Source organism: Camelus dromedarius, chromosome 3 (genome assembly GCF_036321535.1).
Source record: "Camelus dromedarius isolate mCamDro1 chromosome 3, mCamDro1.pat, whole genome shotgun sequence".
NCBI lineage: Eukaryota > Metazoa > Chordata > Mammalia > Artiodactyla > Camelidae > Camelus > Camelus dromedarius.
In genome coordinates, this window is record NC_087438.1 from 88,537,512 (window position 1) to 88,554,614 (window position 17,103).

The following is a 17,103-nucleotide window of genomic DNA, read 5'->3' on the forward strand; positions in this document are numbered from 1 at the left end:
CTGGAAAACTTTTGAAAACAAATTTCCTGGAGTTTTCTGAATGTCTAAGACAGGACCCGAGAATATACACATCTAGTGATACTTGATTCAGATGACGCTGCTGCTGCCCATCTTTTGACTGTATTTTCAGCAGCATTGTTTTATATACATTTATTTTGCACCAGTCTTGTGATTTTTTTTAGGCAAGCGACCACAAAACAAATCAGAGAATTGCCCATTTTCTGCTGCAAGCCTTCCGTTGAGACCCTGTGATGTTGCAGGGGACATTTCATTTATCCTTTAGCCTAACTTGGCTCAGAAGACAACTAGTGAGCATTTCTTGCCACGACAGCCTTGTGTATTCTCACGCATAAACCAGTTGTCATAGCCAGAAACCTGCCACTGTCCCAAGGATCTGAACAATCTGATGCCTTAAGTATTCCCTCCAAGAGTTGTTCACCACCCTTTTCATTATCTCCTCCATCCACATCCTGGGTGCTATGAGATGACTTCTTAAGGACACTGGCCAGTCATGTTAAATGGCCAATCTGAACAACAAACAACTTAAACAGGTTTGAGACCTGAGATGCTGCAGCCCAGAAGTCCTACAGAAAAGACTGTAAAATAATAAATTCTGGTCACTGTCCCTTGGGGGAATGAGCTGATTTGGATAAAATCACAGTAATTGCCCCATTTTTGTGTTGGGGTAAAGAAAAGCTAATATGCTGTGGCAGAGAGCAGAGTTTTAAACTCTAAATTCTGCATTTTTTTGGCCTTGTGTGCTCAATTGACCGGTCATGGACATGACTAAGGCCGGCATTTGTGACACTGTGACATACTCAGACAGAAGTCCATCTCATTAGCCCAGTATTCTGTCACAAATGCCTCTCCCCAGGCCTGCCCTTCAGGGTGCCAGATAATGACTACTGTCAGAGGATGTTGCCTCATGCCAGATGGATATCTACAGTCATTTGCCCAGGGAGTTTTTAGCCCAGAATTTTTTAAGCAGAGATACTCGCTAAGGTTTAGTTATTAGCTTTCAGCATCTCTTTATGAAAAACTGATGAAAAAACATGGTCATGGGTGCTGTAGGGAAATTCTTGTGGTGTCTTCTTCCATTTCTCAGCTTCTGTAGATTCTATTCCTAAACTACACTGTTCCTGGCCCAGGTATGTCTGAACTGTGAGTGCTTCTTTGTATTAGGGTATTGACACCAACCACTGAGATTTCTCCTGTGCAACTGTTCAATGTTCAGGTTGTAATATAGCAGGGTAATCACCAAGGTTTTGCTTCAACTCATCAAGAATAAATGAAAAATAATATATTAATGATAGCATTCACTGAGAGTGGACTGTCTCTCCCCTCTGAGGTAGGGCGTTCATATGTTACTGATTTTAAATCTCAATATAACCCAACAAGATGAGCATTCTTTTTCAGATAAGAACACCGAGTCTTAGAGATTAGATCATTCACCACACACGTTGATTCTGAAATCGAGGCTTTTGCTCTCACAACTCTCTGCCTCTGTCTCTTCCCTAAATGCCACTGGAGGTGTCAAACGGTGTTTATAAATGTTCTCTTTCCAGCCTCCTCTCTCCTGCTATTCAGTCTGAGCGATTCATCAGTTCATAATGATTCAACTCTCTTTCCCTTGCAAATAAGCAACTCCATCCACCCCCATCAAGGTCTTTCCATCTTAATCATCTCCTGATTACAGCTCCTTAGTGCTATAATGAGCATTTCTTAAAACACTGTTCCTGGAAAAAAAAAAAAAACATGCTAATAGGTATTCTGGGGGAAAAAAATGAAAGAGCCATCGGAAATAAAGTTAAATTAAATTTACTTGCAGTTTATTTACTGCAACACTTGTGTGTGTACAATCTCCAAAGCCAGGGTGTGTCATTTTCCAGGAGTACTTGTCCATGAGTGATATTTTAAGCACATGGGTTTGGAGACTGCTGGCATACTGCATAGAATAAAAGCACTATCAATAAAATATGACCTGAATATCTTGCTCATACCCCAAGTTTAGTACAAAGTCAAATTTATCATCTTTTATCCGCATCTCATAAATGTGTTCCTCTGTGTTCCCCAGGCATGGCAAACAATCTCATTCTGCTGTTAAATATTCTAGATCCAAACTACAAAGTAGTATTAAAATCCCACCTGTCTCTGCTTCCATCCTACATTTAGTTGTCAGGCTATGTGTATACTTCTGTAAGTCAGCTCACTTCCCTGTCTTCAATTCCGTTTTTTGTTTGTTTGTTTGTTTGTTTTTGGTTTTTTTTTTTTTTTTTTGCCAATTTCTAGCTCTTTTTGACATGACAGATTTCAATTATTGCTGCTGGCCCCAAATTATGAACACATTCAAGTCCAGAGCCTCCATTACCCCTGCCCACCACAGAACAGAGTAGTTCTGGGGGCAGAGAACCAAACAGAGCCAGGTTAACACTCAGGGAGAGTGAAATGTACTAGAGAATCAAACAGAAGGAGGATTAAGGGACCAGGTTGGTGAGAATGGAATGCAGTAGATGGGGTGAGGGTTCCTCTGAGATAGGAGATCAGAAGGCTCCTGGGAGTTCTGGGGATGCCTAAGATTAAGAAGTAATTGAGAATATTAGTAAGAGTTGTCAGGCAGTATGTTCTTGAACATCCTTAAGTGGGTGAGAGTCATGTGCAGTTTGAAACTCCTCTCTGGGTTGTGCCTAAGTATAACCTTGCTGGAGGATGTAACCACTACAGTGCGCCCCTGATTTCCCTGCTGCCACCCTGAGCAAGGTTTCCAAAGGACATTCCTTACCCTTCATCTCCCCATTCTCTCTCACTCCACTCTCTCTGCTTCATGCTAGGCAGTAAAACGGAACTGCTGTCTTTCTCTTCACATCCAATGTCAGTTGATGCTCCGTGACTTTGCTCTCTGTGCTCTGGTGGTCTGGACTATCCTGCTCTCTCCTCTTTATCCAAATAAATATTATTCTTTGTGCAAAACTCTTATCACGAAGCAACTTCTCCCTTGGCCCCCAGATGACCTTCTCTGGGCTCCCACAGCCTCTTGTAGATACATTTATTTTAGCTCAAAATACTACATTTCATTTATGTTATCTGTTTATACTTCTGTCCTCCATTAGACTTGAAGGTCATTGAGGGCAGCACCAAGAATGTGTGTCTGTATCCATGACACCAGTACATGGCAGGCTCATTCCAACCACTTAATATACTTTGCTGACTTCAATTGAATTTTACCCTGATCATGTCATTTCCCCTGTTCTAAACCCTAAAGGAAGACTAAGGCTGACCAGTGGGATTCTTTATCCCAGAATAAAGTACAACCTCCTGACCGTGGCATTTATCACACTGAAAATGAGAGCCTAAACTCTAATTCAAAAAAATTACATGCACCTCAATGTTCATAGCAGCACTATTTACAATAGCCAAAACATGGAAATAACCTAAATGTCCATTGACAGATGACTGAATATAGAAGTTGTGGTATATTTATACAAAGGAATACTACCCAGTCATAAAATAGAGTAAAGTAATGCCATTTGCAGCAATATGGATGGACCTGGAATTTGTCATACAAAATGAAGTAAGCCAGAAAGAAAGAAAAATATCATATATCACTCATATATAGAATCTAAAAAATGACACAAATGAACTTATTTACAAAACAGAAATAGACTTATAGACATAGAAAACAAACTCATAGTTACCAAAGGGGAAAGTGGGGGCAGGAGTGGAGGAGTAAATATGGAGTTTCGAATTTGCAGATACAAACTATTATATATAACATAAACAAACAATAAAATTCTACTGTATAGCAATGGGAACTATATTCAATACTTTGTTAGCCTATAATGAAAAATATAACAAAAATGTACATTTGTATAATTGAATCACTATGCCATACATCAGAAATTAACATAACGCTGTAAACCGACTATATGTCAATAAAAAAAAAAATGAAAATGGGAGCATGCCCCTTTCTCCTGTCTCCTCTCCATCACACATCTATGTCTCCAAGCATGCCCATGCATTCCTGCTCAGGGACCTTTGCTCACAGTTTCTTTGCAACTGGAATGTCTGTCCCCAACATGGTGTTTGCCAGATTTTTCCCATTCCTTACCAAGAAATTTCCTTCCAGGAAGGTTTTTTTCTGACCATCAAACCAGAAGTGATCTCTCCTTCTTTGACAGTTTCACAGCACTTCTTTGTACCTGTCTTCTATCACTTGTCACACTAGGGCCCACAATAGAATTACCTGATGTGGTCTAGCTCTTCCCCAAGACTGTGAGTGCCCGGAGAATAGGGAGCAAGTCTGTTTTCATGTATGCCTCTCAACAGTGGCTGGCTCAATGCCTTGTACAGATTTCGTTAAAATGAATTGTTAACATGGCTACATTAAATGTAAGGTTATTTTGGAATTTGTAAGAGCCTGCTTTAAATCTCTGGGAAAGTTACTTCACGAAATTTTACTCTTAAAAATGCCAGTTACATAAGGCATTACTTTAATCTGAAATTGACACTTTCAAGGTACAACATGGAAGGGACAGAAGGTTCTATTCTATTCCTTAGAATGGAAATAGAAGGAAAAAACAGCAGAGAAAGAAAACTACAGTTTTCGGAAGCATCAGTTTCAGAAGAAGAAAGAAAAACGTCTAAAGGAAGTTATGGCCTTAACGTGAAAATTAACAACCAAGGGTCTTGGCTTCTTCTTATTCAGAGTTCACTATTCTAGAACCTAATAGTTAAATTATATTATTAAATCGAAAATTTTAAATTGAAAGCTATGAAATGGGGAGAAGATCCAAGCCTGAACATTTCAGAGTGAGTTGTCACTGCTAATATTCTGAAGATTAAAATCTCATCCTATGAACTGTGTGTAGTCACAGCTTATAATTTTAAGATTACAAAGGGTTGCCCTCCCAATGCACACATGGGCAGCCCCTCGAGCCACCCACAGGGCTCATGTGCCCTGGGCATTTTTATCACTCCCTCCCACATGATACTAACATGCTTAGAGAACTATATGGGATTAAACAAATATTTGAAGTGAATGTTTATAATAATTTAAAGATAATTGTTCATGTTAGGGCAATTTGAATCAGGACTAGGTGACTTACAGAAAAAAAAATCCTTTTAAAGTCAGTGCCTTCCAAACCCTACTTTAGGAAGCCACTTGCATCCCAATGTTCGTAGCAGCACTATTTACAATAGCCAAGACAAGGAAACAGCCTAAATGTCCATCGACAGATGACTGGATAAAGATGTGGTATATTTATACAATGGAATACTATTCAGCCATAAAAATGACAACATAATGCCATTTGCAGCAACATGGATGTCCCTGGAGAAGTCATTCTAAGTGAAGTAATCCAGAAAGAGAAAGAAAAATACCATATGAGATCAGTCATATGCAGAATCTTAAAAAAAAACAAAACAAAACATAAATACAAAACAGAAACAGACTCACAGACATAGAATACAAACTTGTGGTTGCCAGAGGGGACGGGGGTGGGAAGGGACAGTCTGGGAGTTCAAAATTTGTAGATACTGACAGGCATATGTAGAACAGATAAACAAGATTATAGTGTATAGCACAGGGAAATACATACAAGTTCTTGTAGCTCACAGTGAAAAAGAATGCAACAATGAATATATGTATGTTCATGTATAACTGAAAAATTGTGCTCTACGTTGGAAATTGATACAACATTGTAAACTGACTATAACTCAATAAAAATATAAAAATAAAGTGAGTGCCTTCCAATTTGTTGAATCCATTGGTTGCCTACTTCTAGTATCTGGAGCACATAAGTACTCAGCCCTGTCCATCCATTCTGTCTTGGATGATGTATCTTCAGGAGTCCAGGGGTTGGCCTCTCCCCACCCCTCACCTCCATCACAATGGCCAGCTCATCTCTTGGTTTAGCTACCCCTCAAACTTAATCAGAGCCAAAAGTTCTATAACACTCCATAGGATTATTTCAAAAGAGAAATCTGGACAAATAGGTGGTATATAACTTGAGTGCGATGTTGCTTTCTATACTGCCCTGCATGCCTGAAATATTTCATAATAAACTAAACGGTTACAAATATCCAGAAGAAACTCTTCCAATGAATTATACAGGGTGCTTCAAGCTGTAGGATAGATGAGTGTGTCTTTGAAATCAGAAGCTCGTGACCTACAGTTTCTGAGGACACACTTAGAAGCAATGGTCCTGATGCTCAGAGTCAGAAACAGAGGGCATGGGGGGACCACTGTGAGTACCCAGGACAGAGGTTTCCCCAAAAAGCTGGTTTAACTTCTTCCTTTCCTTCTCTAAAGAAGCTATCAACTACCATTTTACTTTGGAAAATAAGAATAGAGCCTCCAATTTAATTAAGTACAGACTCTTCTCTCCTAGAATTTTAAGTCCTCTGCTAATTGGTCTTTTCCTACTATGATAGAAAACATGGAATGTTTTTGCTTTTGCTACCGTTTTTGGCTGCCTAGGCATCCATTAACACACCTTTTGCAACAGTACTCCTATATGCTGTCAACTGCACCTCTATGATCGTACAGTCTTGGAGGATCTGTAATTCACAGCACCCTCTCAGCTACTAGCTGGGGGTTCGGCACATGTCCTAAGTCAAATGGACTCTGAATATTAATTCAGGTGAAGCAAGAGAGGAAAACACTTGGAACCGTTACATCCTACAGTGACACCCAGGCATCATGGCCAAGGAGTCTGTGCTGTTGGACCAGGACTGCTCTAGATCCTATTCCTGAATCTGACTCTTGTGCATTTTTAGGAACCATCCAATAACCCTAATTAGCTTGAAGAAAATTCCCTTTTTCTTTAAGCTAGTAGGAAGCAGATTCGATTGTTTACAGTTGATAAGCTGTAATTCTTAGATTCTCCAAGTAGTTCTCAAAGTGTGGCCCCTGGACCAGAAGCATTAAAGTCATCTGGGACTAGAAATGCAAACTTCGAGACCTCATCTCATACCTCCTGAATCAGAAACTCTGGGAGTGGGATCCGGGAGTACATATTTATGAAGTCCTCAAATGATTCTGAGGATGACTAATGTCTGAGAAGCACTATGTTGTCCAATGAAATCCCTATCACTTTCAGTCTAGACCATCTGTCCTCACCAGCAGCACTGTCCCTGACCAGTGTCTCACTGTTGGGGGCCAGCCTGTCCGTCCACATGCTCCTGCCTCTGGGAAGCATCTCCAGGCCTGGTTCTTAGATCAGCAAGTTAGGATCGTGGCCCACAGGACCTGTTTGTTCAACTGATGAGCCAAACAAGAATGAACCTCCTGTTCCTTCCTCTCTAAATCCCATACTTCTGTGTACTCAAGACATATCACTTCATTCCATTAAATTATCATGACGAGCTCTGAGGGGAATCAACAGTAATTAATAACACCTTAGAGTCAGCCATACAACAATTTACAATTTCCTAAAGGCTCCCACCCACATTATGTCATTTTTTTTTCCACAACAGTGCTGTGAGGCAAGTATTACTTCCTCCTATATCAGATGAAGAAACTGAATCAAGTATGGGTAGGGATAAATTAGGAGTTTGGGATTAGCAGATACTATATATAAAATAGATGAATGACAAGATCCTACTGTATAGCACAGAGAACTATATTCAATATCTTGTAATAATCTATAATGAAAAAGAATATATATATATAAAACAGAATTACTATGCTGTACACCAGAAACTAACACATTGTAAGTCACCTATACTTCAATTTAAAAAAAAAAAAAAGGCAGTAAGAAGCCTGCTCACAGCAAACACCCTGTACGTAGCAAAGACTCGCACGCAGATACTCTGTCTCCAGGGCCCGTTTTCATAAGCTTGATTTAATTTTTAATTTTCTGATTTTTTGCTAAATATATATGCCAACACATTCCAGTTATATCAATAAATTAATTTTTATTATCTTTAAACTTTATTCTAATCTACAGATCTCATGGCAGAGTTATCAGCCTGAGAGACTTGGGTATTAGTACCTAATAGAGCCCTACCTGGAACCAATGTGGAATGGGGAAATTCCTTTCCTGTGGGCCATTCTTTTAGAGCCAGACATGTTAATCTACATGGAAAATTCCTTAATGATTATTTATGGACAGAACCCACTGGTGAGTGTTGCTGCCAAACTTCTTTGTGAGCTTGAAGGGAGGGCAGCTGAGTTCCCATATCACACCAAGCAGGTTGCTCCTAAGCTAGACTCAGTCAGGACTCCCTGCACTGGGAGGCATTAAATGGCTCCTGCCTAGCAAGGAGTGCATAAAGAGCTAACAGCACATTGATAAGACAATATTCAATACAAAAGTCTAGAGTGCCACCAGACTCTTGTTTAATCAAAATTACCTTTTTCTTTTCTTTTTTGGTATTAAAAAGCCAAGGCACAATAAATTGGTATGGGAGCCACTAATCTTAGCTGTAGGATCTACCTGTAAAGGCAAATGGAGGGGCAGGGACCTAAGGCATCAGTTCAGACAGTCATATCAAGCAAGCATGGATTCTGGCTGACACCCGGAAGACTCATTTTCCCTTTCTAACTAGATCCGAGTTCTGTTCCTTCATTTTCTATGGATGACGAATAAGTTTAAGCTGAACAAGCACCCGAGGACAATGCCCGCCACTCCAGCTACTTTAGAACCACTGCATGTGTCTGATCTTTGTTGACCCACCTAACCAGACACATGATATAATCCTTTCACTTTTTTGGTAAATACCTATTTTGGTAGGTATATTGGTAAATACCTATTAGCTAACTATGCATTGCTTCAAACACATTATTTCAGTTTTTTACTTGAGAAGCTTAGACTTCTCATACCAATATCCTCTCAAAGGAATACACAGAGTTTAGAGGCCCAAACATTTCAATATAGACTTTTGGTATAATCTCTACCTACTTGTCAAAAAAATGACCCTGAGCTGATTTAATCCACAAAACTGCCAGTCATTCATGCTTACACAGAACTCACCTTATACTATTACTACAAGCATCTAACAGAAATCATGTTTTGTTTCCTTAACAATTCAAATCTCTTTAAAATAAGTGAGAGTCATATCCTTCCACTATGGAGAAGAGAAAGATACGCTATTGATAGGAATCATGAGTGGGTTTTAAAAGATCACTGGTCCTGCTAACTAGTTCCTGCCAGGTGGAAGAGTAGTGAGGGGACTAGGCCCTGGGCTGGAACCTTAGGCCCGGTACCCTAGCTGCTGCCTGACAAAGGTTACTATGGTTCTGTTCTTATCTGGGGAAAGAAGCTAGTAACATAACAGCCTCACAGTGTTCTGGGGAAGATCCACTGTGAAGTGAGGTAACATACATGATGTAGTTAGAGTGCCCGACACAAACCTAGGTTCAAGGAAATGTGTTAACAGTTATTCCAAAATAAACTATTTCTGTAACTGTTCCAAAACCTTTATGGGGTTGTGGTCAATAATCTGTTAAAATAAAGTACCGCATTTTAGCTGCCAGTTTATTTTATAGAGAGCTTTATTTATAGGAGGTTGATTAATCAAAGACTCAAAGTTAATTTCTGAGGAGAGTCCTGTGTCCTGTCAGTACTTCCTCAGCTTATCTCTTCCCCTGAAGAAGGTCTTCTGAAGCCTTTCACAGACCTGTCTCCTTGTAACTGTGTCTGTCTGTCTTTATTCCTGATTACACTGTATCTTAAAAGTAGAGCCTGGGTCTAATTCATGGTGTCTGCCGAGCAGTAGGTTCTCAGTAGGTATTTGCTGAATGAATGAATGAGTCAATCAAAGGGGTGAGTAGGAGAAAGTGAGCAAACTTTCAACTCAAGAAGTATCATTTTAGGCGCCACAATTTCCAAAACAAGATGTCAGTTCTAGCCCCAATGCAGCTGACCACTTCTACTAGAGAGCTCTGCGCTTACCTGCACTCCAGGGGCTGACCAGGAGTGCCATCTCAGCCTCAATGCTTAGCTTTAAAAAAAACTTGGCTGAAAGGAAGCATATCACAGAGGAGTACCTGAAAGATGGTCCATTTTTTTCTTTCAGGCAGGTACACTAAATCCTTCCTAAATTGAGGTCAGCAGAACACCGTATTTCTGGACCTCATCAAACTGTCCTAGAATTCCTTCTATTGAATGAGGGGGAGGCGGTACAGCATGATGCTGATGGCTTAGTCTGGGAAGACTTTATAATTGTCCTATGAAGCTTATTAACATATTTGCTGTCAGATTATTATTGAGAACATTTATTATTCTATCAGAAAGTATGTTTTCCTGCAGATTCTGCACCAGGAATACTGGCACCTCCACTGAGCACTGGGCTTGCGTTTACTCCATGGAGTCTGTGTTTCTATAAATGGTTATTTTGACTATAATTTTGGCTAGCACCAAGTCCTCTGTGCCCCACCTCTAACAAGTGATTATGTAGGATGTCAGGGTGTAAAATGTGTGAACCAGCCTTCACACTTGCTTCCCCACCCTTAACTTCCTTTTTCTGTATCTTTCAAATTCTTATTTTAGCAGCTTGTAACTCAAATTTATTTACCTTTTCAGGCTACCCTAAATTCTTTCTAAAATGTATCAATACCAAATTAAATAAACACATCATAAGGGAAGTAATAAGACTAAATCCATAAAAGTGCCACGGCAGTTCTCCAAGAGTTGGCTCCATGGACTATAGATTCAGTTATGTAAACTTCTTACTTAAAACTCTCAGGGGCTGCTCACCGACTACAAGAGAGTAAATAACTATCATGGCATGTAAGGACCTTGACCAGGTCCCTCCTATTTTTCCTTTGCCAGTTTCATCTCCTGGACTTCTCCTCTTCTCCTCTCCTGCCAGTTGACACCCAACAGTGGTGCTGATTCGAGGATTTGGAATTAACTAAGGATTCCTCTAGGTTCAGGCCTCCATCCCTTGGCAAATTAGGCCCCTCCCCATACTTCAATCCCTACAAGCCTTTCAACAAAGGATGCACATGTCCTCCAGGTGAGAAGCATCTCCTGACTCCTCAGATACAGGAGCTCACCTTCTCTCAAGTATACATTCTATGGATCTCTCTTTTAGCCTCAATTCTACTCCATTAGGTGAGTCCCGAAGTTCTGGGACTCAGCTTTATTATTCACATGGAGTTCTTGACATCAAGTAGGTGTTCAGTAGATGCCTTGTTGAGTGAATGGACAAATAAATGAGAGAACATACCTATCTGTAAACACTGGCTGCTGTTTAATGTTCATTGTTTAAAATAAAACAACAGCAAATTAAGAGTGTCCCTCTAGTTTATAGCAAATCATCAAGAAATACCAATAAATTATTTACTTGTAACTTTAACCTATTTTCAAAATGGAAGAAACAAAATCAAATAAAAATTTGTATCTTAAATGGATATTGTCTGGCATTTTATGAATATTAAACTTTATCTGTTCTCTTGATATAATTTTAAACTGTTATTAAACATTAACTATAATGTTTAATTTAATCATACTTATTTATTTATACTCTAACTTCACAGAGAATTTGAGGTGGCTTATAAGAAATGCAAGTAAGAAACAGCTGAATTTTGAATTTTTAAAAGTATATAAATAACCATAATTAAGAACATATATATATTGAAGTAAAATAGCAATTAAAAGGAGGAAAAATAGAATATTCATGTTTAAGTCATAAATTCCCACACAGTAGAGTTGAAACAGAAATACAGCTTTGATCTTCCTAACAGCCAAAGGCAAAACAGGAAAAATGAGCAGATAAATAGTTTTTATCATATTAGGGAGGAGATGTTATTAATTATTTTTTAATTAGTTAATTCAGAAATGAGTTTTATGTTAGATTTCATATAGGGAATATTGAGAGATATAGTGAGGGGAAAAACCTATCAAAAATATCAGATCGGCAAATGCAGCCATGGGTTTTATACGACTGTTTCTATAATTTCCATCAAAAGAAGCCAAGGGCATAACATGCAAATAGTTAAAGTAATCTTTACTCGTTGTAATTGTTGTCTAGCTGGATTGCATACTTTTTTAATCCCCAGCTATTTATAATAACCCACTAGGCAAATTCAATGGCATTCAAAGGCCAAGTAAGTAATGCAGGCAAGGGAAGATGGCCAGAACAAGTCATGTGAATCTGGAGAGCGCATGACTTACATAAAAGGGAGAATAAAGCTCAAGTTGGCCAAATTATCCAATTTTTCAGAAGATGAAAATCCAACTTTTTGTGTGCAATCTCATTTATAAATGTTGGCAATTAATTCAAATAAAATAGAACGCTCTGTGTGACAATCAAAACACAGTTGCAGGCAGCTTAAATATGAAATTTATACTGATTTTTAAATTTAGACTGCTATTTCCTTACATCTGTTCTATAAGATCTTCATTACAAAGGACATAGTGTGTGGCTACACCTGAGGGGAGTCAGTCTGTCTTTATGGCTGTCGTTTCAGCCACTCTGATACTAGGATAACAGTAGCTGTTGTAACAAGAGACCCCAGAATCTCAGTGACTTAACACAACAGAAGTTTATTTCCTGCTCATTCCATTAATAGTCTATTTCAGTTGGCCAGAGGGGAAGAGATCATGGAGGGGTTTGCTTGGAGGTTTCTAATGGGTTATGCCTGGAAAAATGGAGCACCTCACTTCTGCTCATGTTCCATTGGCTAGAAATCAGTCATGAGGCCACATTAACTGCAAGGAATGCTGGGAAAGGTAGTTTAGCTGAGCCCTCAGGAAGAAGAGGGGAGCATGAATTTTGATGAGTGGATGTCAGATTCTGCCACACCAGTGTTTAAGTCATTCATCTTATCTTGGTTCTACAGGTATTCACAATCTGACCCCAGAGTGAAGGACATCAGAAATTGGTTTGTTAATTATTAATGATAATAATTATTATTAAACCAGGTAAAACTTGAAATTAAAATTTATGCAGTAACTATCAATCAAAAGGTATGAAAGAGAATGTACAATATCCCTCCACGTCTTGCTCCATGATAGCCAATAGACAAAAATATCAAATTGCTTTTTTTTTTTTTTAAATAAATACAAATCTGACTCAGGCCCCTTTTGTCATTGTTAGGAGGAAATTTAGTCTCAGGCATTTGGTAGGAAGAGTAGTCTTCCCTCCCTCCTGGGGTTTGCGTAAAACCCCCAGGGATTTTACTGTTCAAAAGTTGGGGGCACTGTCGTCTAGTTAACTGTGGCTGCCAATCCCTCTGCTCCAAGCCCATACCTATTGGCCCTTCAAAGACCAGTGGCTCTTTTTGTTCAGTGCTAGGCCTTACCAGAAGATTTGTGGGAGCTCCTGGTCTTTATATAGCACCAGGGTTCAGCCTTCCTTGGCACACCTGCCTATCTGAGGTCTTATTATCTAAAGGACCTGGGTAGAAGTGGCGTATGGTCCCTAACATCTCAAGCTCCCCCAGTACCTCATCCTCTCTGTTTTGAATGAACCAACTTCCTCCCCTGGAGTTTGTTTACTTTCTTTTCCTTCTCAAAACGCTGAAATCTATCCCCTTCCTACTTGAGATATTTTTAGGTTCTTTTATTAATGAGGCCAGGCCTCTCAATCACAGGCTGTCCAAATGCCTAACACTCCATCAACGGATGTTCATTTCCTCTCCTTGCATGAGAGCGTGAGGTGGGTAGTGTCAGTGCTGGAGTAGGGCCAACTCCCCTTCCGAGGCTGAAGTTTCCACTTTGGATTTATTTGAAACTTAAGGGATTGTCTAAATAAGTAGAAATGTATGCTTGGATAACTGATTAGAAATATAGCATATTTTGTAGTTCACTGTGTTTTTAAATGTGAAGTATTGAAATTATTAAGTAAAATAAAATCTGAGCTGTTAACTTTACCTGTCAGCATTAAAATTGATTTTGACCAGTCACATGTTATATAGCTTCTAATCTCCAATGATCTGCCTATCTTCACAACTAGGTTTACGAGGCAGTAACATTCCTAAGATGAAATGTGAGCTCTCACACCAATAATTAGGAGGTTTAAGAGTCAGTGGCAAAGTCTGAGAAGAAGAAAAGAGATAGGAAGAAGGCCTATCTGCTTCCTCCTCAACCTCTTCTTCCCAATATCCGCATGCTCCACACACCCCTCCCCATCCTGGTTAATTGATTAAATATTAGGAAATGCTTGAGCATCAACTTCTTGGTAAAAGACACAGACTGTGGGGTCAGAGCCCTGTTCTCCTGGTTTACGAGCTGGGTGACCTTCAGTAGGTTGCTTGATCTCCTGAGGCTCAAGTTCCACAACTTCGAAATGATGATAGTAAGTGTATATAGCACACAGGGTTGTCACAAGGATTTAATGAGTTAACACTTATCAAGTTCTTAGATCAGTACCTGCCACACAGGAAATCTTACATAAGTGCTGGCTAACTAATAAAACAAAAACAAAAATTACAACAACAGCAGCAGCAAAACCCAGCAAACATGCCTATGGCTTTGTTCAGTGCTAATTTTAAGGGAATTTTTGGTGAGAGAATGCTCTGAGAATTCTGCATCATGATTTTCTGACTAGATGAGACGATACAGGAAAAGGGTTTAAAACAGTGCCTGGGACACAGCCAACCCTCACGGACCATGACATTAATTGCTGCTGCTACTTTATCGTGATGATCATTTGCAATAAATGTTCTGACATTCTTCTAACAATGTAAAAGCACATATTTTTCAGTACCAGATTTCCTTTTATTGAGTTTGACTCTTAGGTATTTTACCATCTTCACAGCAATTACATCAAAGTACTTATTCTTGTAAGTACTTATTCTTTCTCTGCACGAGAGCAGGTGGGATACCGCACCTGCCAGAGGAGAAGCAGAGGAACTAATACGGGCACTTTGGCTCACCTTCACCTGAGTAAGAACACAGCAATTGTATCAGGCAGCTGTCAATCCCATGGGGAATGGAAAACTACTGCTGAGGAGTTTTGCAACTCCTAAAGACCATCTTTGATGCTAAAAGGCGATTCTGACCACACTTCTGCCCCTCCACATTTGCCTTCCTAACCTTTACTTCCTCAGCCCCCTGGAGAATATCACCCCACCTGACTCCATCCAATTCTTGCTTGACCCCATAAACAAACATCCCAAATGGGGCTTGTGATGACGCAAATTCCCCCTGTGTAGTGCTAAATGAAATGCAGCTGACTCAGCCAAGTTTTCCCTGACATCCATTTCTGGATGCACGTTTCTGGACACATTAGTGCGCCTTTAGTCGGGGAGCCAGCGGAGGGAAGAGGAGGGGCAGCTGGCTCACACCTTCTCTGGCCCTATTTTTTTGTTCTGTCCTTTATTGGCTTTGGCCTTACTATTCTCAGATACTGTCAGGCATTCCTCTAGAATAGAAGCACCTCAATTGAATTGAGTAAGGAAACTTTTTAAGCAAGTAAATTTTAATATCATTTCCCAGAAATCATTGACGGTGTCAACCTTCTCTTTTGCAAAATGAAAAAGGGAAATTGTTTCTAATTTTAAATGTTAAGTAACTGCTTATGTGCAGATGTTTATCATTTGTACTGTTTCAAATATAAATAATCCAACCTTTTGCCCAGTCTCTTCCCTTTGAGTTCCATTTATTGAGAAGTGACATAAACCCCACAGGGAGACTGCCAGGAGAGAGGAGTCCCAGAGAGTTCATTTGAGGTTTTTTAAATGATAAAAGTATTGTCATAACCTCAGAACCTGTAACAATGACCTGCAATCCTGTAACAGAAATCATTTAGACAGACTTGTTTAAACCGGTACAGTTTCTCAAAGTTGGATAATCAGAGAGTTGACATGTAGGTATGAGTCACCCTAAAAATGAAGAAAACCTAAAATAGTAACTTCACATCTTTGAAATCTGTTGAAATCTGTTTCATTAGAAATGTATGGCAACATCATGTGGCAGGAGACAAGGAGAACTTAAGCTTCTCACGGAAAGGACAGAAGTCAGGCCAAGACCCCAGCAAGAGGAACAGTTAAATGCAAAACCGAAACAAAGTAATTGTTCATTCTTCCACTATTTTTGCTCATCCTAAAAAGTCAGTCCCTCATCCTTCAGGCTCACTAGGGGCAGGGAGTCTTGACTGTGAATTGTTATTGTCTGTCTTGGCGGAAGAACCGGTGAAGAGGAAGTATTAGGAGAAGGAGCGGAGCAGGAGGAGGAAGTTTGGGGATCAAACTGGGAGGCTGCTGCCTGTGGAGGGGAGAATGCCCAGTGCACCAGGCTGGGGGTGGGAGCAGGAACAATGCAGACAGTCAGACTGGAAGTTCAGAAGAGGGAACAGGCGGAAATGAGAATAAGAGGCATTATTTGGCTTTGTGGAATGACTAATGAGAATACAGCTAGATGTTTACATTAGCATTAAAAACAAGTTATGTCCAGTCAGAGCTCCTGGGAATGGTTCCCCCTCAACACTCTCCCATGCCTGAAACACATCCATCCCCAGAGATAGAGCACATGAGGTAACAAAAGTAATTACAGAGCTCTGTTACAGTAACCTTTAAAAGGCTGCACTTTTTAGCTAGCCATTGCTGGAAACAAAAGTTACACTGGTTGGAAACCTAGGATCGAGGTGGATTTTGCCTGAACATCTAGCATGTTAAATGCTCATAAATGTGTAGCTTTTTCAGTATATTGGAATTGTGCAAAGTTTAGTTGGTAAGAGATTCAGTAATATTTTGAGGATAGTTCCATGACTTCTCCAAAAGTGTGCTGCCCGGGGAGTTTGCCTTTCAGCCATCGATCTTAGGGTATGAATTTAAACTTCAGGATAAGTTCCTTGCAAATGGATCTTTTGCTGGTCAGTTTCAAGTGTGACCCCTTTGGGAATTCAAGCCAGTAAAATTATATGCCACTGGGCTCCCACTGCTCCCCAGGTCAGGTCTTAAGTATCTGCATTGTCTTAAACTCTGTTGAGGATAAATAATTGTATTCAAAATCTTCTTTAAGTATGGTAAATTCTTTTTCTTAGGACACTTCAACTTTGATCAGTTTTCATGGATGGGTTTTTATTTTTATTTTCAAGCATATGTTCTGGGAAAATTTAAAGCCTAAACCTATAATTCTCTATAGCCCTCATGAATAACATTAATTACAACAACAGGCTCTCTTTCTTTTTGCAATGATCATGTGCTGCCTTAAA

General features: G+C 39.6%; 1 protein-coding gene across 1 annotated transcript in view; it reads left to right on the forward strand.

Annotated features, from left to right (window-relative positions):
- CCDC192 (coiled-coil domain containing 192) overlaps positions 1 to 17,103 on the forward strand; it is a 171,362-nt gene that overhangs the window by 48,877 nt on the left and 105,382 nt on the right. The window lies entirely within an intron of this gene.